We start from the raw sequence: 25,665 nt of genomic DNA, 5'->3' as shown, positions 1-25,665 counted from the left end.
ATTAAGAATTTGTGGGGCTGGGGTGGGGAAGACTGAGGATATAGCTACTTTTAGTTGTAGAGAAATAAAGAAAATTACATTTGCACCTGTGAATACTTATGGAAAATCATACTTGCACCACCCCCCATCAAATTAATTTCCTTTTTCTCTCTTTCCATTGCTCTCCCTTAACCTTGAATTTTAACATAGACTTTGGCATAATAAACTTATTGTTCCTCAGTTTAATTACTCAAGAAAAAACCCCAAGTTCTATGACATGGCAGTTGGTAATTTTGCTCTGATGTGAATTTGATCATGAATACTTTGCAGATGGTGCAAAACCAAAATGGCTTATTGATGAGTGAGGCTCGCAGAGCAGTGGCTTTCACATTTCTCTATAGGAGGGGCTTAGAGTATACAATCTGGCTTGTAGGGATTGCTTGGCCAACATTCCGTTAACTTTGATCAAGAAAAATAGCAACATTTTCCTAAGACACATATATTCATTCTTTATATTAGAATCAGAGAATGTCAATTGTCCATATCAAATAATTCTTTTTATTATTATTGTTATTAATTGAGTGCCTTGGAAGGGGACTTTCAGAAAGGGAAGCATTTGCTCTCTACTGCTATTACTGCTAGCCAACCGCAAGACCAGAACCCAAGCTCAATGTGGCTCTGTCATTCTCTTCTCATTGCCAAGTATATAGTAGCTTTAAGGATGTAACAAAAATATTCTGTGTGAGAAGAAAGCCAACTGATAGTGCTAATGATGGCAATAAAGAGAACCAAAGTCTGAGAAAGTGAAAGTATTCACATATTGAGGATTAGCAACTGTTTCAGATATGTCGCCTGTGAATGTCAAGAAACTACTCTAAAATGTAGACTGCAGAAAATTTGGAAAGAGGAGGGGCACACCCATAATCCCATAATTCCAAAACAGCAAGATGAACATTTTGGAATATATATTTCCAGCTGGTTGGTTTTCTATGTGTTTTGAATATTGAGGTGATAGTATCCTACCTTTTTTATCAAACATATCAATAAAAACGCTGTCAACAGATAAATTTTAACAGACATATTCTGTTCCATTGTGTTGAAGTAATACAATTTACTTAATAATTGTCCTAATCAACTACTAATTTTCTAATTTTATTATCATCATAAATAACACTGTAGTGACCACTTTATAAATAAATTTAACTGAAATTTCACAATCTTAGGGATATGTGTGTATGTGTACACATACATGTACATAGATATACATACATATGTGTATGTGTATATATATACATACGCATATGCATATAAGTGGAACTATTAAATCAAAAGACTGTGAATATTTTAAAATATATTAATTCATATTACAAAATGCTTTCCAGAGAGGTTAGTCTAATTTTTATCTCCAGGAGCTGTATAAGAGAGGATTTATCTCACTATAATCTTGCTAACATTGGGTATTATCACTTTTAATAATTAGATCTTAGTGATGATATGACAGAAAAATCGAATTCATTTTTATCTAAATCTGCTTTGTAATGTTTTAATAACTATCTGTTGAATAAACTGTTCTTTCACCACTGATTTATCTCTTTTATTCTTAAATGGTTGTATAGAATTGGGTCTTTATGGACTCTTCCTGTTCTAGCCATCTAATTTTCATACCGATACCACAAACACTGATTTATTATAATTTCATAATGTGTTTTACTCTCTGATGGCACGTCATTGGTCTTTTTAGCATCGTTCTAAGCTAATTTCAACTTTTTAGAACACTTTTGGTTTTACTTCTGCTATAGCACACTGTGTTTTACCTTAAATTATGACTGCATAACTTATCTCCCAGAAGAAACAGAAAACTCGTTGAAGGTGGAGATTTTAAAATCTTTTTTACTGTCTCCCTTTCCAAATCACAGTTATTTACTCACGAAAATACAGCAAAGCCTTTCAACTGCAGGCAAATGGTTTGTTAGAATCAACTTCAAAACAGTCTGTACTCTCCTGCTTTCTGAATTTCCTGGAATCTTGAAGAAGCTCCTTTGTAACCTCTATTTCACTTCCCTCAGTCGCCATCCAGTCACATCCAACAATTCCTTAAGCAAGAACATAAAGAATTGACAATTGCTTCTGAGCGTAATTTGTTCGACACACTGACCTATATATATCCTACCCACTAATAAGCACTATTGAAAGACAGACTAAGAGATCATTATTATTAGACAGGATAAATGGAGATACAGCTAAATAGTAATGAATTTTATTTGGTAATTGCCCACATAAGAGAAAAAATTATCATTTAAAATAACTGTAGTTACTAATTAGTTATTAACTCTACCTGTCATCTGTGACTTATTGTCTTTAAAAATAGTGCAGAAGTTCACTGGGGACATTCACAAACCAAATAAGTGGTCCTTTATTTGTTTAAGAAATTACTTTGATCAAAGAAGTAGTTTCTAAATCAAAGTATTCTTTAGAAACACGTAATGATTTAAAATGTAAATTCCTTGCTACCATAGAGAAAGTTTGACTTCATAAGGCCAGGGTTGGAACCAGGAATCTGTTTTTTTTTTTCCTTTGTAAATTCCCTAGATGATTCTAATATAGCTGTTTGGGAACTACTAGGTTAGAACATGTTATTAATGAGGCTGAGATCATTGCAATACATTTATTCTATTTTATGTATTATTCTTATTTTGGGAAAGGATCTGGCTCTGTTGTCCAGACTGGAATGCAGTGGTATGATCATGGCTCACTGCAACCTCAAACTCTTGGGTTCAAGCGATCCTCTCACCTCAGCCTCTTGAGTGGCTGGGACTGCAGGTGTGCACCATCATGCCCAGCTAATTTTTGTATTTTTTGTAGAGACGGGGTTTTGCCATGTTGCCCAGGCTGGTTCGCTCTATTTTTCCAAGACATAAATATTCTACAGGATGCTATTCAAAATCATTAGGTGTTATAGGGGGCCCAGAGGAGTTGAGTCCCAGGTAACTTGACATTCTCATAGAAATGACGAGAAAAATAGACAAGGGGCATCCATGTTGGAGTCATTTATCTTTCAAATCTTCATACAACGTACTTTTAACTCTTGGATCAGAACAGCATGCCTGAAACTGGTCTTCATGTAAGCAGAGGAGGGAATTCCGGATTGAATTGAAGGATACCAGATAGGTACCACCCCTTCCCATCCACTCCCACTCCACCAGCCTTTTTGGCAAATGATCTCCCTTATTGCCAGTATAACAGACATCTTATATTTAAAACTTGATTCCTTCCAGTTACTCCCTAATTATTCTATTCACTCTATATCATAACTGAACATCCATAATTACTAGACAGAATGCTAATCTCTGGCAAGAGGGCTATAAGCAACTCAATCCCGATCCTCAGGGAGTTGAAATCCAGAGTGGGATGCAGCCCTATTCATCTGTAACACAACAATGATACGTGCAGGGAAAGAAGAGGGCCCTGAACCCAGATGAGAAGGTGAAATGAAGTGAGAACCCACAGGCACACCATATTAATTGTGCTCCACTTTCTTGTGCTTCATTGTATTGCACTTCACAGGTACTGCATTTCTTTGCAAATTAAAGGTTTGTGGCAATGCTGCACTGAGCAGGTTCTATTGGCACCATTTTTCCAACAATGTGCTCAATTCATGTCTCTGCCATATTTTGGCAATTCTTATAATATTTCAAACTTGTTCATTATTATTATATCTGTTACAATGATCTGTGATCAATGATCTCTGGTGTTTCTGTTGTAATTGTTTTGGGCAGCATAGACCCCACCTGTATAACATGGTGAACTTAACTGGTCAATGCTGGGTGGGTTCTGACTGATCCACTGACTGACTTCCTCCTTTTCTTCCTTTCCTCAGGCCTCCCTATTACCTAAGACACAACAGTGTTGAAATTAGGCCAGTTAATAACCTACAATGGCCTCTAAGCATTCAAGTGAAAGAGCCACATAGCCCTCATTTTATTTTTTATTATTTATTTATTGAGTCTCGCTCTGTCACCCAAGCTGGAGTGCAGCGGCACAACCTTGGCTCACTGCAACCTCCACCTCCCCAGTTCAAGTGATTCTCCTGCCTCAGCCTCCTGAGTAACTGGCACCCGCCACCATGCCCAGCTAATTTTTGTATTTTTAGTAGAGATGATTTCACCATGTTGGCCAGGCTGATCTCAAACTCCTGACCTCAAGTGATCCACCTGCTTCAGCCTCCTACAGTGCTGGGATTACAGGCATGAACTACTGTGCCCAGCCTCATCTCTCATTTTAAATCAAAAGCTATAAATGATTAAGCTTTGTGAGAAAGGCATGTCAAAAGCTGAGATAGGCTGAAAGCCAAGCCTCTTGCACCTAGCAGCCAACTTGTGAATGCAAAGAAAAAGATCTTGAAGGAAATTAAAAGTGCTACTTCAGTGAACACATGAATGATAAGAAAGAGAAACAGCATAATTGCTGATATAGACAAAGTTTGAGTGGTCTGGGTAGAAGATCAAACCAGCCACAACATTCCCTTAAGCCAAAGCCTAATCTAGAGCAAGGGCCTAACTCTCTTCATGACGGCTGAGAGAGGTGTGGAAGCTGCAGAAGAAGTTTGAAGCTAGCAGTTCATGAGGTTAGAGGAAATAAGCCATTTCCAAGACAGAAAAGGTGAAGTAGCAAGTGCTATTGTAAAAACTGCAACAAGTTATCCTGAAGATCTAGCTAAGGTCATTGATGAAGATGGCTACACTAAAGAGATTTTCCTCTTCCCCACGCCCCCTTCCCCAACCATGGGGGTTTTTGGATGAAAACCAGAAAACCTGCTAGACAAATTCTAAAAGAGCTATAACACTAACAACAGATTTTCAATGTAGGCAAAAAAGTCTTCTATTGAAAGAAGATGCCATCTAGGATTTTCATAGCCAAAGAGGAAAAGTCCATGCCTGGCTTCACAGCTTCAAAGGACAGGCTGACTCTCTTGTTAGAGGCTAATGCAGCTGCTGACTTTAAATTGAAGTCAGTGCCCATTTGCCATTCTGAAAGTCCTAGAGCCCTTCAGAATTATGCTAATTCTACTCTGCCTGTGCTCTAGAAATGGAACATCAAAGCCTAGATGATAACACATCTATTTATGGCATGGTTTAATGAATATTTTAGGCCCACTGTTGAGACCTACAGTTAAAAAGAAAAAAGATTTATTTCAAAATATTACTGACCATTGGCAATGCACCTGGTCAGCCAAGAGTTCTGATGGAGATATACAAGAAGATTAATGCTGTTTTTTTTTGTTTTTTTTTTTTTTGAGACAGAGTCACTCTGTCGCCCAGGCAGGAGTGTAGTGGTACAATCTCGGCCCACTACAACCTCCACCTTCCAAGTTCAAGCAATCCTCTTCCCTCAGCCTCCCAAGTAGTTGGGATTACAGGTGCATGCTACCACACCTGGCTAATTTTTGTGTTTTTAGTAGAGACAGCACTTCGCTGTGTTGGCCAGGCTGGTCTCTGACATCAGGTGATCCATCTGCCTCAGCTTTCCAAAGTGCTGGGATTACAGGCATGAGCCACCGTGCCTGGCCTAATGTTGTTTTTATGTCCACTAACACAACATCCATTCTGCAGCCCATAGACCACGAAGTATGTTTTACTTGCAAGTCTTATTATTTAAGAAATGCACTTCATAAGGTTGTAGCTGTCATAGTGATTCCTCTGATGGACTTGGACAAAGTAAATTAAAACCAAAGCATTCGCCATTCTTTTTTTTTTTTTTTCCCAAAGCAAAGCAGCAAAAGTGTATCACACACAGTATTACACTCTCAAAGGGAAGAGTGAACTGTGAACTGACCTCTGCGAAATGGGATCAACCCAGTCTTGTGTAGCCTGGATCTTTTTATATGTTTCTTTTTTTCTCTTCTCTTCCTGAGCTGCCTAATTTCTAGCCAGTGTCTGCCTTTTGACTGATAGGTGGGTTGCTTCATTACTTTTGCCCTTGTGCACTTATGGTTTGCCTCTATCCTGTAATTCTAAGTATATGCATGATATGTAGTGCATATGCATGACCCGTAGTCCATATGCATGACCCTTAAATAGCTAATTACCATATGGAGTCATTTTAAGAATACTTTTTCTCTCTAATGTACATGCGCATCTCTGAGGAGCTACCCCTGACAGGTTTGGAAGGGATCTAGCCAGCCATGGGGGCTCCTTACTCACTTCTTTTTTTTTTAAATCTTCAACTTTTATTTTAAGTTTGGGGTAATGAGCAGGATGTGCAGATTTGTTACATAGGTAAACATTTGCCACAGTGGTTTGCTGCACAGATCATTCCATCACCTAGGTATTAAGCCCAGCATCCATTAGCTATTCTTCCTGATGCTCTCCCTCCCCAACCCCAACGGGCCCCAGTGTGTGTTATACCCCCATGCGTTCTCATCATTCAGCTCCCATTTATAAGTGAGAGCATGAAGTGTTTGCTTTTTTCTTTTTCTTTCTTTCTTTTTTTTTTTTTTTTTTGAGACAGAGTCTTGCTCTGTCACCCAGCCTGGAGTGCAAGTGGCGCGATCTGGGCTCACTGCAAGCTCCACCTCCCGGGTTCACGCCATTCTCCTGCCTCAGCCTCCGGAGTAGCTGGGACTACAGGCGTCCGCCACCAAACCAGGCTAATTTTTTGTATTTTTAGTAGAGATGGGGTTTCTCCGTGTTAGCCAGGATAGTCTCGATCTCCTGACCTTGTGATCTGTCTGCCTCGGCCTCCCAAAGTGCTGAAATTACAGGCGTGAGCCACTGCGGCCGGCCCAGTGTTTGGTTTTCTGTTCCTATGTTAGTTTGCTAAGGATAATGGCCTCCAGCTCCATCCATGCCCCTGTGAAGAGCATGGCCTTGTTCCTTTTTATGACTGCACAGTATTTCATAGAGATTCACCGTTCTTGATGCCATTAAGAACATTTAGGATTCATGGGAGGAGTTCAAAATGTGAACATTAGCAGGAGTTTGGAAGAAGCTGACTCCAACCCTCACGGATGACTTTGAGAGGCTCAAGACTTCAGTGGAGGAAGTAATTATAGATGTGGTGAACATAGCAAAACAAATAGAATTATAAGTGGAGCTTGAAGATGGGGCTAAACTGTTGCAATCTCACGATAAAACTTGCTCACACCTGTAATCCCAGCACTTTGGGTGGCTGAGGCGGGCAGATCACCAAGTCAGGAGTTCAAGATCCAGCCTGGCCAACATGGTGAAACCCCATCTCTACTAAAAATACAAAAAAAAAAAAAAATTAGCTGGGTGTGGTGGCAGGCACCTGTAATCCCAGCTACTCGGGAAGCTGAGGCAGGAGAATTGCTTGAACCCGGGAGGCAAGGTTGCTGTGAGCTAAGATCACACCACTGCACTCCAGCCTAGGTGACAGAGTGAGACTCTATCTAAAAAAAAAAAAAAAACGTAAAGAGATGAGGAGTTGCTCCCTATGGATGAGCAAAGCAAGTGGTTTCTTGAGATGGAATCTACTCCTGGTGAAGATGCTGTAAACATTGAAACATTGGTACAATGACAACAAGGGTTTTAGAATATTACATAAACTTAGGTGATAAAGCAGCATTAGGGTTTAAGAGAACTGACTCCAGTTTTGAAAGAAGTTGCACTGAGGGTAGAATGCTATCAAACAACACCACATGCTATGGATAAATATTTCATGAAAGGGAGAGTCATTTGATCTGGCAAACCGAATTGCTGTATTATTTTTATTAAAAATTTTTATTAACAACATATTAATTGTCACAGTTATCCCATCCTTTAGCCACCATCACCCTGATCATTCAGCAGCCATCAACATCAAGGCAAGACCCTCCACCAAAAAAGATTACAACTGACTGAAGATTCAGATGGTCATTAGCATTTTTTAGCAATAAAGTATTTTAAAATTAAGGGATATATATTATTTTTTAGACATGATGCTATTTCACAGTTAGTATACTACAGTATTATGTAAACATAACTTTTATATACACTGGGAAACCAAAAATTTTTGTGACTCACTTTATTACAATATTCACTTTCCTGCAGTGTTCTGAAACTGAACTGGAAGTATCCCCAAGGTATGCCTCTAGCAGCCCTGCTGTTAAAATTTTCAAAATTCTGGTCACCTTGTCTGGCAGCCAGTAAGGTTGTCACTGCACACAAAAACAATACAGTTTGCTTGATGCTGTTGTCATTGTTACTGCAGTTCAAGGGTCCAGGGGTAAGTGGGCCAAAATCTCAGCTTTTGTCTCTTTTTGGTTCCCATTTTCCAAGGCTGTCTGGCTACAACCTCCAGACCAAAGCCCTGTAACCAGGCAAATGGCCAGAAGCTGCCGGGATAGGCCAATTATGTTTTTATGAGGGCACTGTGCTGCATGAATTTAAGAGCTGGACTTGAAGAAGGGAGTAGGAGCGAGAGGGGCTGGAGTAGGAAGAAGTCTTTGAGATGATGAGGGCGGGGTCAAATTGCAGCAGGTAACCAGGGTGGTGGTGTGATAGAAAGAGTGAGATCATCAAGTCTTCTCTGACACCACTGAATGTTACAAAGGAAGGGATGGATGTGTGTCTGGTGACAGCCTGCCCTGAACTGTTCTGGAACCTTCTCTGTTAGCCATATTCTAGGTTTCTGACCTCCAAAAGATTTGTAAAACTGGACTGTAATCGATTCCATTGTCTTCTCCAGAAATGTAACCAATATATCACTTTGTTGTAATATGATGTTAATGTTACTATCCCAGACCATACGACATTTTTCTTGGGCATCTTTATCTGCATAAACACTCTGAGCTGCCTTTTTATCTGACCCAGATGGTCTATAATAATTTCCTATTAGTCTTAGGTTCCTTTTATCTTTTATTTCCATCCAAGCATATTTTGTCCTACTGCCAACTTATTTATTATGTGACATTCTTTCTCCCTTCAGACACAATATCCGCCTTGACCCATGTTGGCATAATCCCCCCTAGCCTGTTGTGTCTATCTCTTGCATAAACTTTCCATATCCAAATTATTCCAAGTCTGTTTCTGGTTTTAGCCCCTCCTTAGTAATCCTTGTTACATAATGTGTCTATTATATCTCTTGGTTTTGTTTTCTTTTAGTTCACTTCTTACCATGCATATGAAAGTCATTTGTAAGGGGAGCTGTTTAGCATTTACTTTTATTTTTTCTTTGGTTTCTTTTAGGGTTCTGCCTCCATCCCTGGAGTTCTTTTAATCTCTGACCCTCCTCTCTCTCCCAAGCCCCCTTCATTTCCCCGTAACATGCTAGTTTATACCTTCTTCTCAGATGTATGCAATTTTTACCATTGTGGCTTTGTGTATTGCTGTGTAGTTTTACACAAAAAGCTGGCTGTCCTTCAGTAACTTTCCAGCTCCCACCATTCATTTGTTTAGCAAGAGCTCCACTCAAAACCAGTTTTATTCCAATCATTATCATGAGCCTAGAGCCTGAAGGAAGTCTGATAGAAACTCTTAAAAGTGCAACAAACTCATTTTGTTTTCATGAGACTTCAACAGTCTACAAAAAGTCCAGATCCATTGGTTGAAATTAATATTATTTTAATCAACTGCCTATTTGGTCTATAAGGGGTCAAATAGTTCGAACTATATTTCTTCTCATTAAATTCTTAACTCTATTTCCCCACTCCCTCACTTAATGGCCCTTTTGTTCTTATTTGTGCATGCAGGTCTATGTGAGAGTTTACATCACCTATCTACTTCCTTCACATTTCTGGAAAAGCTATCAAATAGGACCTCACAGATATACCTGTACTTCCTATGTCCTTCAATACAGACAACAGTGGGGAGGTGGTCATAGCGGAAGGCGGTTAGATAAAGCAGTTGGCATGACTGAAAGTCTAGAGGCAACTCTTAACTATTTTCCAGAAATGTAAATTTCCTTAGGGAGCAGCTGTGACCTCAGTCGTCTTTGTTAATCAGCCTCCCTGGGGCTCAGTTGAAAATAGAGACAATATTAATAATATCTACTCAATGGGACTTTTATAAGGATATGTTTAAAATACTCTCTAGGAAGAAACATTCCATTAATGGTAGTCTAAATAACAACAAGACGTGACTGTGAAAGTCACCCGCATATCATTCAGTAAATTTTTGTGCCAGGGAACTAGTGAGTAATTCAACAACCTTAAGAAGAAAGTAAATTTTTCCTGTGGGAGGAATTTAGTGCCTAGGAGAATCCAAATGAACATAATTAGCAGAAATCATTGTTTAAAGTACCTGAAGGCAAAGTTACCCATGCTGAGATCCCATCCTCACAGCAGTATGGCTCCAAGTTCAGAGGGGACAGAACCAGGAGAAGAGATTCTGGTTTAAACATTCCACTGTTTAGACTCATTTTTGTTTAGGTCAACAAAATTTCCAAAACTATTCTTGTTATTAAAATCATTGAGTCAGTTGTATTTTCACTGCATTCAGAACGTGAAATTTAAAGGGAAAGAAATCTTCAAGTTTATGTTTTTTGGATTAGGAACACAGATTTGGGAGTCATGCTGTCCCCATGAAAATAACAGCAGAAATATTTGCTGGTTGCGTGATTTTAGGCAAGTTACTTAACCTCCCTGAGCCTCCATTTTCTCAGATGTAAAATAGGGAAAATAATAGCACCTATCTAATAAGGCAGCTTGAGGGTTCTCCTGATGCTTGGCACATAGGAAGCACTCAGTAAAAGCTTTTTGTTATCATTACTTTATTTTTTAATTTTTATTGTTTTTCTAAATTTTTAATTTTGAATTTTTTGGGTACATAATAGATGTATATATTTGTGGGACACATGAGATATTTTGATACAGGCATGCAATGCATAATAATCACATCATGGAAAATGGGATATCCATCCCCTTAAGCGTTTATCCTTTGTGTTACCAACAATCCAATTACATGATTTTAGTTGTTTTAAAATGTACAATTGAATTATTATGAATATAGTCACCCTGTTGTGCTACCAAATACTAGGTCTTATTCTTCTTTCTAACTATTTTTTATACCCATTAACCATCCCTACCTCCCCCCAACCCCCATTACCATTATTTTAGAAAGTTGAAGTCCACAGAGAATGTCATTTGCCCAAAGTCTCACAAATGCACTCTGCAAAGAACAAAGTCAATGTTCATCCACTTAATGTCAACTATCATAGCTTTCGCCACCACTCTGTTGTCCTCAATATGGGCTCTTTGTATTCACCTTCCTCTCTGACCATTTTGTCACATTTTGTCTTTTATCATTATGTAAATTATTCATGGAAGAGAGAGTAATTATTATTTCAAGCAGATCCTTTGGCCATAGGTAAAAGCCACTGACTTGGGTAAACAAGTTTGCCATTTTTACAGGAGACTGTCATGTGTTCTCTTAGCTGCTAGTCACCATTGCTCTCTCACCTTTCAGATGGTAAGCTCATTGAGGCAGGATCCACGTCTTATTTATATGTACGGACTCCTGAGCCTTGCCAACTTCTAACCATTACCTATGTTTTCAAAATATGCTAGAAACTCAGCAGTAGTATAGCAATCATATATATTACAAACTGCCTAGCATTTTTATTATACATATTAACTCTTTTATTTCTCACTACCACACATTTACAACTGAGGACACCAACGCTCAAAAGAGGTTAAATAACTGGTCCATGGTTGCACTACTAATAACTGCCTAGCAGGAACACAAGCCAAGAGTCACTGACACCAAATCTTCATTAGCATAAGAAAAGGTGGGGGCGGGGAATTCACACACTCACTACCTATTCAGACAGTTTAATCTGATTAAAAATTCACTTCTACTAGAATACATACGCACACGCGCACACATTTTATGACAGAAGTACAAGCTTCACATGGCTCAATTTATCTCAAGCATAGGCAAGCCCATTTGCTAACACAGAATTAACTATTTCTTTACAACATCATTTATTCATTTCTTTTTCTCAGATAGTGGGTTCTGGCTGACATTGAAGCACAAGAAAGCAGCTCAACTTCAGCCTAGGATAGTGTGTGTTTAATTCAATCCATAGCACTATTTAATTATAGAAGAATCAAAGCTATCTTTTATGTGACATTTTTTCTCTCTTCAAACATTCTGTCTGTTTTGATTCATCTTGGATTCATGTTGGGGTTAGGTTTAGAAACTGTCAAAAACACTTTTAACTAGCTTGTTATAAACCACTACTCCGAGAGAATCAGCTGAGTAAATTAATGTTTCAACACAAGAAAATATTCTGAGATATTTTTAGTGTTTGAAAACAAGACCTGGAAAGCTATGACAAAAGAGAGAGGTAAACAAAGCATAATGAATTCATTGCAAATTTATTTACATCTGAAATAATTAATGTACATTTTGTGAACCATCATTACCTTTTTCACCAGCCACACTTTATGACTTTGTGCAATTATATAAAAGATTTCTCAAAATCTTGAAGTCTATTCAAACATTGAGGTTAAGGGATTATGTATCAGATGAGTAACGAGAGCACTAGAAAAATAACTTGACAACAAAAAATCCTTATCATTATACATTAAATATCAAGAAAATCAATGGAAAATCTCTGTTACTTGTGATTAAAAACCATACACGGTTAATTTTTATGTTACTGTAGAGCTTTGCCTCAACCTGACCAGTCACCATGTGAGTTATTTTGTTTCCCAACCTGGATATTAAACATTCCAGAGTCTTCAGCTTTCTTATCAGCACAGAAAAGGCAATTTATAGCACAGTACCTTTATAAACAAAGACATTTTATGTAAGTAATTCACTACAGAATTCTCTCTCAAAGCTGATTTGATCCTTAAAGAGAATTCTTCATTGTAGATTATTGATTCTACAAGTACAAAAAAAAAATCAGGCTATTATCACTCTTGAAGAGAGAACTTCTATGTCTAATTTCATATTTTCCTTCCCAAACAGGGGGTTTATATTATTCTATTTTCACTATTTTGACATGACTTTAGGACATTAATGGGTTGGACAAGGCCACCAGGATTTTATTTGTCAGGGATTGTGCTATTTTTGCAGAATTGTTCAAAAGGACACTGGAATGGGTTACATATCTAACAGAGTGAAGGAGACCCTCGTATAGAAGAATTAATGGGATCCGAGAACAAAAAAGAGCTTAGGTCCCACAGAAGGGCTATAATCAATCCCTACCAAAATCTAGTATTCCCAGATTCCTGAGCCTTTAGGCCTCAACAAAGTGGATGGAATGCAAAACATGGTCCTCATACTATAGCTCAGAGAAATGAAAGAAACTGGCACCAGAGAAGATGGGAAGAGTGACAAAGCACAAATGGAAAGAAAGAGAGAAAGAGCATGGTAAGTATGTAAATATATGACATCACAAAAAAAAAGAAAGAAGAAAGAAAAAGAAAGAACAAAAGACTACATCATGCAAATGAGAAAAACATATATGGAGCATTCTTAAGAAAATATAACACAAACAATGTAAATAAACGTCCCATAGTGCTTTATGTCAGCAAAGGATTTAATAAGACTGTGAGTTTAATAAAAGAAGAGTTCAGTGACAATATGATACACAATAAAAAATGAAGAAAATGCAAAGCTAAGTAGACAGATTAAGAAACCAAATCATACCATTAGAAACCCAACAAGAGAAAGAGTAAAAAGAAAATTAATATAATATTAAAACACTTTGGCTGGGTGCGGTGGCTCACACCTGTAATCCCAGCACTTTGGAAGGCCAAGGCGGGTGGATCATGAGGTCAAGAGATCGAGACCATCCTGGCCAACATGGTGAAACCCCGTCTCTATTTAAAAAAAATATATATACATATAGCCGGGCGTGGTGGCAGGCGCCTGTAGTTCCAGCTACTCGGGAAGCTGAGGCAGGAGAATGGCGTGAACCCAGGAGGCGGAGCTTGCAGTGAGCCAAGATCACACCACTGAACTCCAGCCTGGGTGATAGAACAAGACTCCTTCTCAAAAAAAAAAAAAAAATTAAAACACTTTAAATCATCAACATGAATGTAAAAGAACAAGGCAAAGAGATTAAAGTAACTAGAAGAAAATGATAGATGTGAAAGATAATGAAGATCTGACATGATAATAATTGAGATAATAATAGAACCTATCAAATAAGACATTAAAAACGGTCAGGGATATAATGCAATACATGTTCCCTGAAATAAAGAAAAAAATTAAATTTAATTCTTTTGAATCCCTAAAAAAATGGATACAGACCAAGTTATATAAAAACATTTCCAGGTGAAATCATAAAAATTCTAGAATTCCCTGTGAATTTGGACATACCCCAAGTCTCCACCCTGCCCAAGTGTGGAGGGTCTACAAATGAGAAAAAAAAAAAAAAATCATCCTACTTTATTGCTAGCAGCATTGAATGCTAGAAGACAATGGGATGATGTCTCTAACATTCTGTGGGAAAGAAAAAATATTATATCCAGCCAAATGATGATTCAAGGACAAGGGCAACATAGAAGTACTTCCATGTTCTAAAGCTCAAAAGTACTTAAGGGATACAGCACATTACTCAAAAATCCACCAAAATGCAGGAGCCACAATAAAGGAGGCACCTATGATCATTGTAAACATTTAAATAAAGAATTATGTTTAAACAACCAGAAGGATTATGACTACAAAACAAAAAATAAATTCGTAAACTATGACTAGGTTAAAATAAATCTACAGATGGGAAGGAAGGGTAAGAAGAATTATAAGAGAGCTCATTTCCGCATCTTTCTTAGCAAGTAGTCAATCCATCTTGGCTAAAACTGTAACATGTAGGTAAGAAAATAAATGACTCTCCCCTCTTAAAGGTTATTACTTTCTGGCTACCTAACCGTTTGTCCATCTATCATTCCATCCATCCATCTTCTTACATGTATGCATATAAATATATCTTAAATAATGACATTCATCAAATGTTAGCATTACTTATTTTTGGATGATGAAATTTGGGGTGATTTATAGCCCTCCTCTGTTGCTCCTCTGTATTGCTTGAATTATAAAAAGTGATCATTATCACTGTACTAGACTAAAATTGGCCAGAAATTCTTTGCAGATCTTCTCCTCAAGAAGTGGAGTCTATCTCTCACCCCTTGTATCTTGGCTGGGCTTGTGGCCTGACACTGACTAATAGAACTCAACAGAAGCAATATATTGAGACTTCCGTGCTCACCCTCTTGAAACGCTGAAACAACCATGCTGTGAAGAAGTCCCAGATGAAAAACAACATGAAGATACAGTCCCAGCCACTCCCGCCATTCCAACCATCCTAGATGAGGCCCTGGACATTTGAGTGAGACCAACTCACCCTTGCTGAGTTATCAATATCTGCATGAGAGAGCCCAAGCAGAACAAGTAGAATATTCTAGCCAATCACAGACTTATGAGACAGAATAAATTATTTTTGTTTTAAGTTACTGAGCTTTGGAGTTGTTTCTTCCATAGCAATAGATAACTGATATACTCTCTTTTATAAAAAAGAATAAATTCAGTACTCTTAAAAATCTTTTTTAAAAAATGCTGAAGTCTGCATAGTATTCCATGGTATATATGTGCCACATTTTCTTAATCCAGTCTATCACTGATGGGCATTCGGGTTGATTCTATGTATTTGCTATTGTGAGTAGTGCTGCAATGAACATATGCATGCATGTATCTTTGTAATAGAATGATTTATATTCCTTTAAAATAAAAATAAAAATTTTAAAAATGACCATTGAACATCAACTGTATACCAGACTATTTAGTAAATCTTGAGAAGAAAAAAATAAAATAAAATAAAATAAAATAAAAGTGGAGAAAATGTTTCAAAAAAAGAGATGCTGAAGTCTCCCTTCTATATAGTAGGGGGAGTTCTCTGTAGCCTGTATTTTTTCAAGGGGTTCCAGACTTCCCTGTCAATAGGTGTCACAGCCTTCTTTTCCACTATTAACTACTGACATTCTCTATTACAGGCTTTCTTATTCTCTATTACAGGCTTTATTGTTCTCTCTCACCAGCCCACATCACCCCACACTGGATCTAACTCAGTTGCCCTCACATTACCACTAACACAAAGCTTGTATATATTGTATATATCTCAGATATTTACTAAAGGTAAAAGAGGAGGTAGCCCAAAGATTTTAAATTATGTATCTATTACTGTATAATAAATGACTGCAAATCTTTGCAGCTTCAAAAAATTAAAGATATCGACTGAGCACAGTGGTTCATGCCTGGAATCCCAGCATTTTGGGAGGCCGAGGCGGGCAGATCACCTGAGGTTGGAAGTTCGAGATCAGCCTAACCAACATGGAGAAACCATGTCTCTACTAAAAATACAAAATTAGCTGGGCGTGGTGGCACATGCCTATAATCCCAGCTACTTGGGAGGCTGAGGCAGGAAAATGGCTTGAACCCAGGAGGCGGAGGTTGCAGTCAGCTGAGATTACACCACTGCACTCCAGCCTGGGCAACAAGAGTGATACTCCTTCTCCAAAAATAAATAAATAAGTAGAATAAATAAAAAGATATTTATTATTTCACGTAGTTTATGTGGGTCAAGCCTTTGAGAGCAATTTAAATCAGTGGTTCTGTCTTGGGTCTCTCATAAGGTTGTAGTCAAGATGTTGGCCAGGACTAAGACATCTCGAGACTTTGCTGGGACTGGAGAGTCTGTCTGTAGATGGCTCACTCACAGGGTTATTGGTAGGTGCTCTTCTTAAGGCTGCTTGAGAAGCTTCATGATGTAGCAACTTGCTTCCCCCAGAGCAAATGATCCAGGAGGCCAAGAAAGAGGCTGCAATGTCTTTTATGGTCTATCCTTAGAGGTTCATTATTTCTGCAATATTTTATTGATTACAAAGTCAGACCTATTCAGTGCAAGAGGGGACTGCACAAGGGCATAAATATCAGGAACTGGGGATCACCGGAGACTATCTGTCACAGGCCGCTTAGGAAGAAAGTGATTCACACCATTAGGAATCAATGTCTAGCGTCTTCATTTCATTAGTACACCAAACTACAAAAAATGTCAATAAAATTCACAAAACAGAGTCACCATATAGAGTTCTATAAGTTGTTGGTCATATAAGAGACCCCAGTACATAGATATGAGCCTTGTACTTTAATGCAGGGCTATGTTTATCCAAAAAAACGGGTGTCTTTTTCTGGACTCCACAAAATTTCACTTGAAAGTTTGAACATACCTTTGGTACTAAAGAAAACAACAGAATTTAAACATTCATAATAAAACAAAATTATGCCAGTTATGTCTCCAAAATAACGTGAGACTTTTGAGAAATCACTGGAAAGCTATTAATATGGAGTTCATTTCTAGTATTTGCTGCAAATCAGCAACTTACTGAACTTGTTTTGCAAAATTTGACCTCTTCCAAACTTAACAGCTCATCACAGGGTCTAAATTACCCACCCCCTTTTAGTTCAGAGTTTGTATTACTCTGGAATTTTCCAGTGCTTTGAGGAGATTTCTTTTTCTTAGACTCCCTGGCGTAACTCTCTATTTCTATGATATCCTATTCTAGTAATCAATCGAAGATAAACTCACAGAAAAAATTCCTATAGTGTTTTACAATCAGATATCCAAGTGGAAAAAACTTGAAATGTGAATTCAGGGATACCAATAGCTTTCTATACTGTTGCATCAATATTCTTGGTATTGGTCCTACCAAACATAAGGTATTTGCAATATGTAATGGTCTAAGCCAACCAAATCAGAGTCCACTGTTTTTGATTCATGTGAAAGAGCTATTGCTGGCCAGTTGTGGTGACTCATGTCTGCAATCCTAGAGCTTTGGGAGGCCGAAGTGGGTGGATCGCTTGAGTCCAGGAGTTTGAGACAAGTCTGGGTGATATGGAGAAATTCCATGTCGAAGGACAGAAGGAAGGAAGAAAGGAAGGAATGAAGGAAGGAAGGAATGAAGGAAGGAAGGAAGGTAGGAAGGAGTGAAGGAGTGAGGGAGGGAGGGAGGGGGGAAGGGGGAGGGAGGGAGGGAGAGAAAGCAGGAAGGAAGGAAGGAAGGAAGGAAGGTAGAAAGGAAGGAAGGAAGGAGAAAAGAAAAGAAAAAGGAAGGAAGGAGGAAGAAAGAAAGAAAGAGGAGAAAGAAAAAGAAAGAAAGAGAAAGAAAGAAGGAAGGAAGGAAAGAAAGAAAGGAAAGAAAGAAAGAAAGAAAGAAAGAAAGAAAGAAAGAAAGAAAGAAAGAAAGAAAGAAAGAAAGAAAGAAAGAGAAAGGAAGGAAGGAAGGAAGAGAGAGAAGCAAGCCAGGGGCGATGGTGCATGCCTGTAGTCTCAGCTACTTGGGAGGCTGAGGCAGGAGGATTGCTTGAGCCTGGAAGGTAGAGCCTGCAGTGAACTGAGATTGCACCACTGCACTCCAGCCTGGGTGACCCCTGACTCAGAAATAAATAAATAAAAGAGCTATTGCTGAGTCATTTAACTAACTGGCTTTATGAAAGAACTGTGTGGAGTTGGAGACACTCCCATGAAGTCACTCTCAGAGTGTCAAGTGGTAGTTGTCTTTTGAGTCTGCTTGATTCTAAAATAAACTTAAACTTCTATTTCTCATGATCAGTGCCCCCTCTCTTTATGGTACTAGAGCTGTTCTTATCTGCAAGAATGCTAAATATGAATGTCACAGGCCACAAATTTCCTTTATTTTTCATAACTAAATGTAATTTGTGATTGTAAGTTAAATTATTGATTCCTCAGTCAAATTCCCTTTCTAACTGTTGGGGAAGCCTTCTATTTATCTGACTGTTTGGATGTAGTAAGACATCTGGCCCAGAGTCATCCTCTGTCTCCTGCTGGTATCTGATGAACTGCACCTCTTCCCATCATTTTTTGGTCTTTGACCTCTATACAGGTCCACTAGCCTCTGTTAAGATTACTGTGTCCCACCACAGCCTCCAGCTCACAAGTCCTCCTTACCCAATCATGAGGCTTCTTTGAGTCTATAGGCCTCTCTAAGCCAGAGTCACACCCCTTTCATAAGTACAGGGCTGTCTTCCTACTTCGTTGTGTGCTTCAGATGTTAACGTAAGTGTCCTCAGACCCATCTGGAGAGTTGCTTCACTTGGACATTTCCTGCTCTAAGGTCTAGCATTATGCTTCATATAGACTTGTCTCAAAGGCTTGATTCTTCCCAATCACATGCTGGGTGAAGTTCTCTTTCACTCTATTCCCCCCGACACATTTGTTTCATCTTAAAGACAGCATCGGCCTCCCAAAGTGCTGAGATCACAGGCGTGAGCCACTGTGCCCGGCCAACTGTTATCCTTCTTTAAAGATCATTATAGGTTCTTTTCAACTTCTTTATTTGCCATATTAAATTTATGTACTAACTTTTACAGTATTTGTCTTTGGATTTTCAAAGCCAGGTTTGAGCATGTGGAAAATATTTTCTCTCTCAAGGATTCCAGGTCTTACAAATCAAAAGCTCTTTGATTTTTAAGACTATTGTTTCTGTTTAGATTTTAAATGTACTAGTTTGCTAGGGCTGCTGTAACAAAATACCACAAATCAGGTGGCCTAAGCAACAGAGATTTATTTTCTCAGAATTCTAAAAGCCAGAAGTCCAAGATCAAGGTACTGATGGGGCTGGTTGCTCCTGGGACCTGACTCTTTGGCTTGCAAATGGCCACTTTCTCACTCTGTCCTCACATGGTCTCCCCTCAGTCTGGGTGTTGTCTATCCCTAATGTCCTCTTCTTACAAAGAAATCAGTCGTATTAGATAGGAATGCATCCAATGACCTCATTTTACCTTAATTACCTCTTCAAAGGTCCTAATTCCAAATACAGTCGGATTCAGAGGTACGGGGGCAATACAACTTCAATATATAAATTTGGGGGTTACAATGCAGCCTGTAGCATTAAATAATCTATTTAGATATTTGGTTGACTTAGGAGTGTTCTTTTAGCTCTTTTGTCTTCTTTCCCTGTGGCAAATGAATACAGGTTATGATGACTGACTCAGTGGATGGAGGGAGGGTCTCAGCAATCTACACTATATTCATAGATTACAAGGCCCTTCACACTCTGGCTTCACTTACTCCTCCAACCTCTTCTCTCAGCTCTCCCTACATTTCTCTTTCTCTCTTCCATACGAGATGTCCTTTAGATTCTCAAAATCCCCACTGCGTCTCTCATTTCTGGACCTTCGAAGATGTTGTTCCTTCATCTTAAATTCTCTTCCTCTTTCTACTTCCCTTTACCTTGCTAACTCCTATAAATCATTCATGTCTCACGTTCAGCTTTTCCTGGTACCTAAAACTAGGTTACGCTTCACTATTTGTTAACCTTCCCATAGCACATAACTGTATTTACCGTTGTATAGATCTCGGTCATTACACATTTCACTACTTACATAGTATCTATGTTTTCAGCTAAACTGTAAGCTCCATGGTGGCAAGGAAGTGTCTATATTGGTCACTGCTACATCCAGTATCTGTTGCAATGTCATGTTATGTTCAGTGTCTGCCACAAAGTAGATGCACGATAAGCATTTGGTTTTTTATTATTGTTGTTTTTGTTTTCCATCTTTATTAAGGCACAATTGACAAATAAAGATTATATATATAAGGTTTGAACATTGATGTTTTCATACACATCTACATCATGAAATGATTACCACAATCAGGTTAATTAACATATGATCGTCTCACATAGATATCTTTTTTCACGTATGGTAAGAACACTTGAGATCTACTCTCAACAAATTTCAAATATACATTATTATTAACTATAATCACCATGCTATACATTAGTCTTCAGAAGTTATTCATCTTATAACTGAAAGTTTGTACCCTTTGACTAACATCTCCCCTTTTTCTCCACCCCATGAAAACTGCCATTCTACTCTCTTACTATATATTCAACATTTTTTAAGATTCCATATCAGATAAGTATATGCTGAATGAATGAAAACTAACTCTGTGACATTGTTGGCTTAGTGCACAAACAATTCTTCATACACAAGAATAATATGTGGAATTACTCCCATTTTTTAAAGACCTTGCTCTATTTGTCAGTCAGGATAATTAGTTGGAAGCAACAAACATTTACTCATGCTAATTTAAGCAGAAAAGCTTGCAATATCCTCAGGAAGACAAGAGATCCACGTTTGAAGGCTACAGAGCCAGGTACAATGCCCAAAATCACAAGGCAAAACTGTTTCTACCTTTAGGCACCCAATGCCACAGGTGGCACTGACAGTATCACTAGACATCAGGCACTAGAGGTGCCTCTAAAACCACTGTCCCTGCTGCCTCTAGAAAGCAACCCCTATTGCATAATTGCCTCCACCACCAAGGCAGCCACTATCATCACTACCACCTCTAAAGCTTCCACTGCCCACATTAATTTCCCTGCACCCTGTCCTCACTGCCTCACAACTACCTCCATCCCCACTGCTCCACTGCCCCTGCTGCCACCTGCATGGATTCTGGGCAGACCCTGCTTCTTCACATCAGCAGCTTTCCACTTAAAATCTGCTTGCCAGAGCCTAGGCTATGTAGTCCATTCCCTAGCTACAATGGAGGCTGGTAAAGAAAATGTCTATTTTCATTTCTACAGCACGTTACAGACTATGCCTTATAATGTGAGAAACTCCCAAACACAGGAAGGAGGTTCAGACACTGGAAGGCCAAAAAGGATGACAAAATATCCACTGTTTTGTTACTGCAGAAGCAAGAAGTTCCATGAACCCCAAAGAACTGTGTCGTTAGAGAGAGAGAGAGTGTGTGTGTGCGTGTGTGTGTATTTAAACATCTTTCCAATCTTTAACATCAACCTTGTTGCAGCACAACAGCAAAATGTCCATCGAGATGCTAACATCAATGTTCAGCTTTGCAAACTTGTAGATGATCAGTTTCACCTTCCACCCACAGTCAATGTTCATGCCCATCCCAATGGCCCAAATTCCCCAAATTCTTCCACTTCCACCTACTTTTCCATAACCATCATTTTCTTCACCATCTTCCATTCTACCTTTTATGTACTTGAATATTCCCAGTGCAGGAGAGCAGAGGCCATGTGCAGTGATGGTGGGGATCTAGTGCTTAGAGCGGGGTTGTACACACAGGCCCTCTCTCAACAGCCAAGTATCACTTGAAAACATCAGAGAGGCCCCTACCTGCCCCATGCCACCACCCTTCAGTACTGGATTCTCCTCAGTGGTTAGGGTTTCTTGCCTTGACTGTTTCACTACCATAGATCTCAATTTACCTTTCAACACTTTCTCAAGCAATTTCAATGCCAGGAAACCTCTTTGCCCTATGTCTTTGAGCTGCTTGATCACATCTGTGTTCTTAGATCACAGCACCTTCAGTCAGCACGGGGCCTTCTTCCTCCACCCTATCCCTCGGCCTCTCTACTTTAGACCTTCTGTGGTTTCTCAATCCTTTTAATTCTGGCCCCTTTCCACCAAAATCCTGCCTCCTCTGGTGTTCAGCCTCTGAGTCATCTCCTCTTTTAGGAGCTGCTGATTAATATAGAAAAATGAAGGTCAGGACCTGAGGAGATCTGGAAGAAATGGCAGGAAAGTATTCCTCATAATGACCTGGTCTTATTTGAAATATTTTCAAAAAACTCTGTAAAGGCCTCTTATCCTAAGGCTAACCTCTTGTTAGCATAGCTACCCTTCTTTTTATGCTGAAAGACTGTCTGTCCCCTTTACCACCTTCAGTTGCATTACAAAAAAAAAAAAAAGCCACTTCTATTAAATATAATTGGACATAAAGGCTCCAGAAAGGAAGTTACAAGTAACCAGGCATTGTTCTGTCACAGGGCCAAGGCTTATGCCTGAGCCAGCTCATGAGCCGCCCTCAGGTTACCCTGGCCCACACTGGAAAAGACACACCACCATCAGTCCCTCAGTCCCCCATGCAAAGGCTGGGACCCTCATTCTGAGCAAAAGGTGGGTCATGTAAAATACCCTTTGTCCACTAGGTAGAGCTTCTCCCTGTGGAGGCAGAAGATGGAGGAGGCATGTGGCCCTCAACAGCAACCTGAGTAATCTGCTTCAAACACAGAATGCTGCTATTGAAAAGTCTGCAGATTAGCGTCACATATGCCAAGTGACCGGAAGCCTTGCCCAAGATCCCATATTGACTGCTTTTCTTTACTTAAAAAATTGTGTGTTGAGACCAATTCCCAGCACACGAAAAGCTTTAGGAACTGCTGGTTCCCTCCTGTCGCAGCAATCGTAGACCGTGTGGCAGTTATTTGCAATGCAGGGATGGTCAGACCCCAAAAACTTGATCACCATTTTCAGAGGCTGAGTTTGATGAATTTGCAATCAGAAATTCTGTTCACGTTGTATAAGCAACCACCACATTGCCACATTCCCCTGTGATAATTGGCCAGAGTTGGAGAATGATGTAGCTCATCCTCCGAGTATGTGGCACCCACTGCCTGGTTTATCATGACCACTCATGTCATTACTGCTTCTGAAACAGAAATCAGTGAAACTGAATGACTGTGCTGACCACCACTCTCCAGGCTCAGGTGACAACTCACCACACACACACGCCATTTCAAATCCTTTTTTGTAAATGGTTATTTTAAATAAATAAGTAACAAGGGCTTTCTCTGGAAGTGTTGTGTGAGCACCTGAGGTTAATTCATTTATACCACAAAAGCAAGTGTTTCCTGTGATTTCTCTGGAGTTGGATCAAGATGGGGTTTGCCTTTATGTGAGTCCACAGGACCAAAAGTTCTGGAAAAAAAAAAATACAAGTTCTAGAAAAACATTTCTCAAAGTGTGCTGCTCAGAATAAGGATCTCTCAGGAAATTAACGGGTATTATGGAAGAAGAATGTTCTGTGGTCAAGCAATTTTGAGAAACACTGCATTAAACAAGGTTAACAAAGTTAAATAGGTCTCTTTACTGCAGGACTTCTCAGAACCTTTGATATACTAATGTGTATTGCAAATTACAAAGAAAAAGATGTGTATGTTGTATTTTTAAACAAATTTCACCACAGAATACTTGTTGTTGAGCATATTACAAAATGTGCTTCATGAAACAGACTTGAAGCCTTGTTTAGAGGGTAGACATTGCCTTATTGCTCAACTTTCTTCCTCCTAAGGTAGAAAAAAAATCAGCAAACTGTGAGAAGCATGTATTTTGGAGCCATCTGGTGTTAATTTCTCATTTGTCAGCTGAAATATCTCTGTCCCCATCTGAAAGAGATGTTCCTTGCCACAACGTGTTTTGTCTGACCACTGTGAGCAAGCACAGACCTCCCTGCTTGTTCCTCCGCTGGGTCTCCTAAGACAGCTCCAACCCAGCCCTGTTCCTGGAATCTACTCCTCATGGCTTCACTCACCCCCTTGGCTTCAACCTTCATGACTTATTATCTCCATTGGGTTCTTTGCCTTGGCCTTTTGGTGGATGCCATTCTTTCCAAGAAACTATTTTCTTTCTAGCTGTAAGACTTCAATCCTGCATCGTGTTTTGGAAGAACTCTGCTTCCTGCTCCAATCATTACTCTCCCATTCCTCTCCACCTACCCTCATCTGCCCTCTTCCTTCCTTCTCCCCATGCATACTTTCCAGCCTCTCTGTAAATGCTTGTCCTAGCTCTGTCCTTGACCTTCGCCTGTGGCTTTGCCCACAGCTATATTGTAACATTGACTACTGGGGGTTGCCAGGACCACAAAATATTGGAAGGACTTTTCTTGCCACATAAAAGGTCAACCCAGCCGCAGGAGTGCACATGAGTGCTAAGCCTCAATGTTATTGTTTGGGTTCTTTTGAGTTCCCTATGGTTTGCAGGTTATACTGCATTAGTTAATGTGTTTCCTGGAGTCATTTTCACCAACAAACAATAGAGTTAGTGAAAACTTGTTCTTCCTATATTTTTAATATTTTTTTCTGCTACACAACACTCCACAAACCTTATTTACATGTAATTAAGAGTCATGGCAGCTCTCTGCTTGTAGACCAGAGATTATGATCAGTCTGTCATTTTATTTGATCTTCTTTTGTTTTTAGTTATTTTTCTGTTAAAGTGCCCAGAGCCCTGCAGGCAGAAGTGCCTTCAAATTAAAATGTATTGTTAATATTCTGGACCACACACACTGGGTTCTTCATGTGACTTTGAGTTTTGCTGCTGAGATAATTGTGCATGATATTCTGATGTTGAGAAAATGTGCCTGACTTAGCCTATTTTGCAGAACTCCTTTGTTCCCTGAGGCAAATTTGGCATGATCTTGTTGAAGGTTCAGTTGGGATAACCCATATTTTTTCCCCAAGGTCACTTTTCAAATTCCTTGTCAATCAGTTTAATGAAAGGTAAGTAAATACCTGACTTCAGACCAGCCAAATAACTTCAGCTTCTTGGGGCGAACATGTGTGTGCATGTGCATGTGTGTATGTAAGTGTGTGCATGTCTATGTGTGTGAGCACGTGTGTGTGTGGGGAGGGTTGAAGGGAGATAATAAGACCTTCATTTAGTGACATCATGAGACAAGAACACCTAAATGTCTTATAAAATTGTCAAGGTTATTTATCAGTTGAAACAGGTACTATCACACACAGGCATCAGAGGGGTATCTCAGTGCTTATTTTCATCTACCTGGATGAGTGTGTCTACAAAGGACTTAGTGTATGTTGTAGATCAGATTTTTAAGGAATATGAATTCCCCAGGCTGAAGGGAACCAAGTTCCAGAAACACCCTCAGGGACAGCTGTTCTTGTCC

The 25,665-nt window shown here is 39.1% G+C and overlaps 1 non-coding gene across 1 annotated transcript; it reads right to left on the bottom strand.

Annotated features, from left to right (window-relative positions):
* Positions 1 to 4,762: 4,762 nt before the first annotated feature.
* Positions 4,763 to 4,824, bottom strand: LOC123571040 (U7 small nuclear RNA). The gene has a single exon (XR_006695217.1). It is a non-coding gene; the product is annotated as a U7 small nuclear RNA (small nuclear RNA).
* Between the last annotated feature and the right edge of the window lie 20,841 nt (positions 4,825 to 25,665).

Source organism: Macaca fascicularis, chromosome 1, assembly GCF_037993035.2.
Source record: "Macaca fascicularis isolate 582-1 chromosome 1, T2T-MFA8v1.1".
NCBI classification, from domain to species: Eukaryota; Metazoa; Chordata; class Mammalia; order Primates; family Cercopithecidae; genus Macaca; species Macaca fascicularis.
The sequence above is the reverse complement of the archived record's forward strand: the minus strand, read 5'-3'. Positions and strand labels throughout refer to the sequence as shown.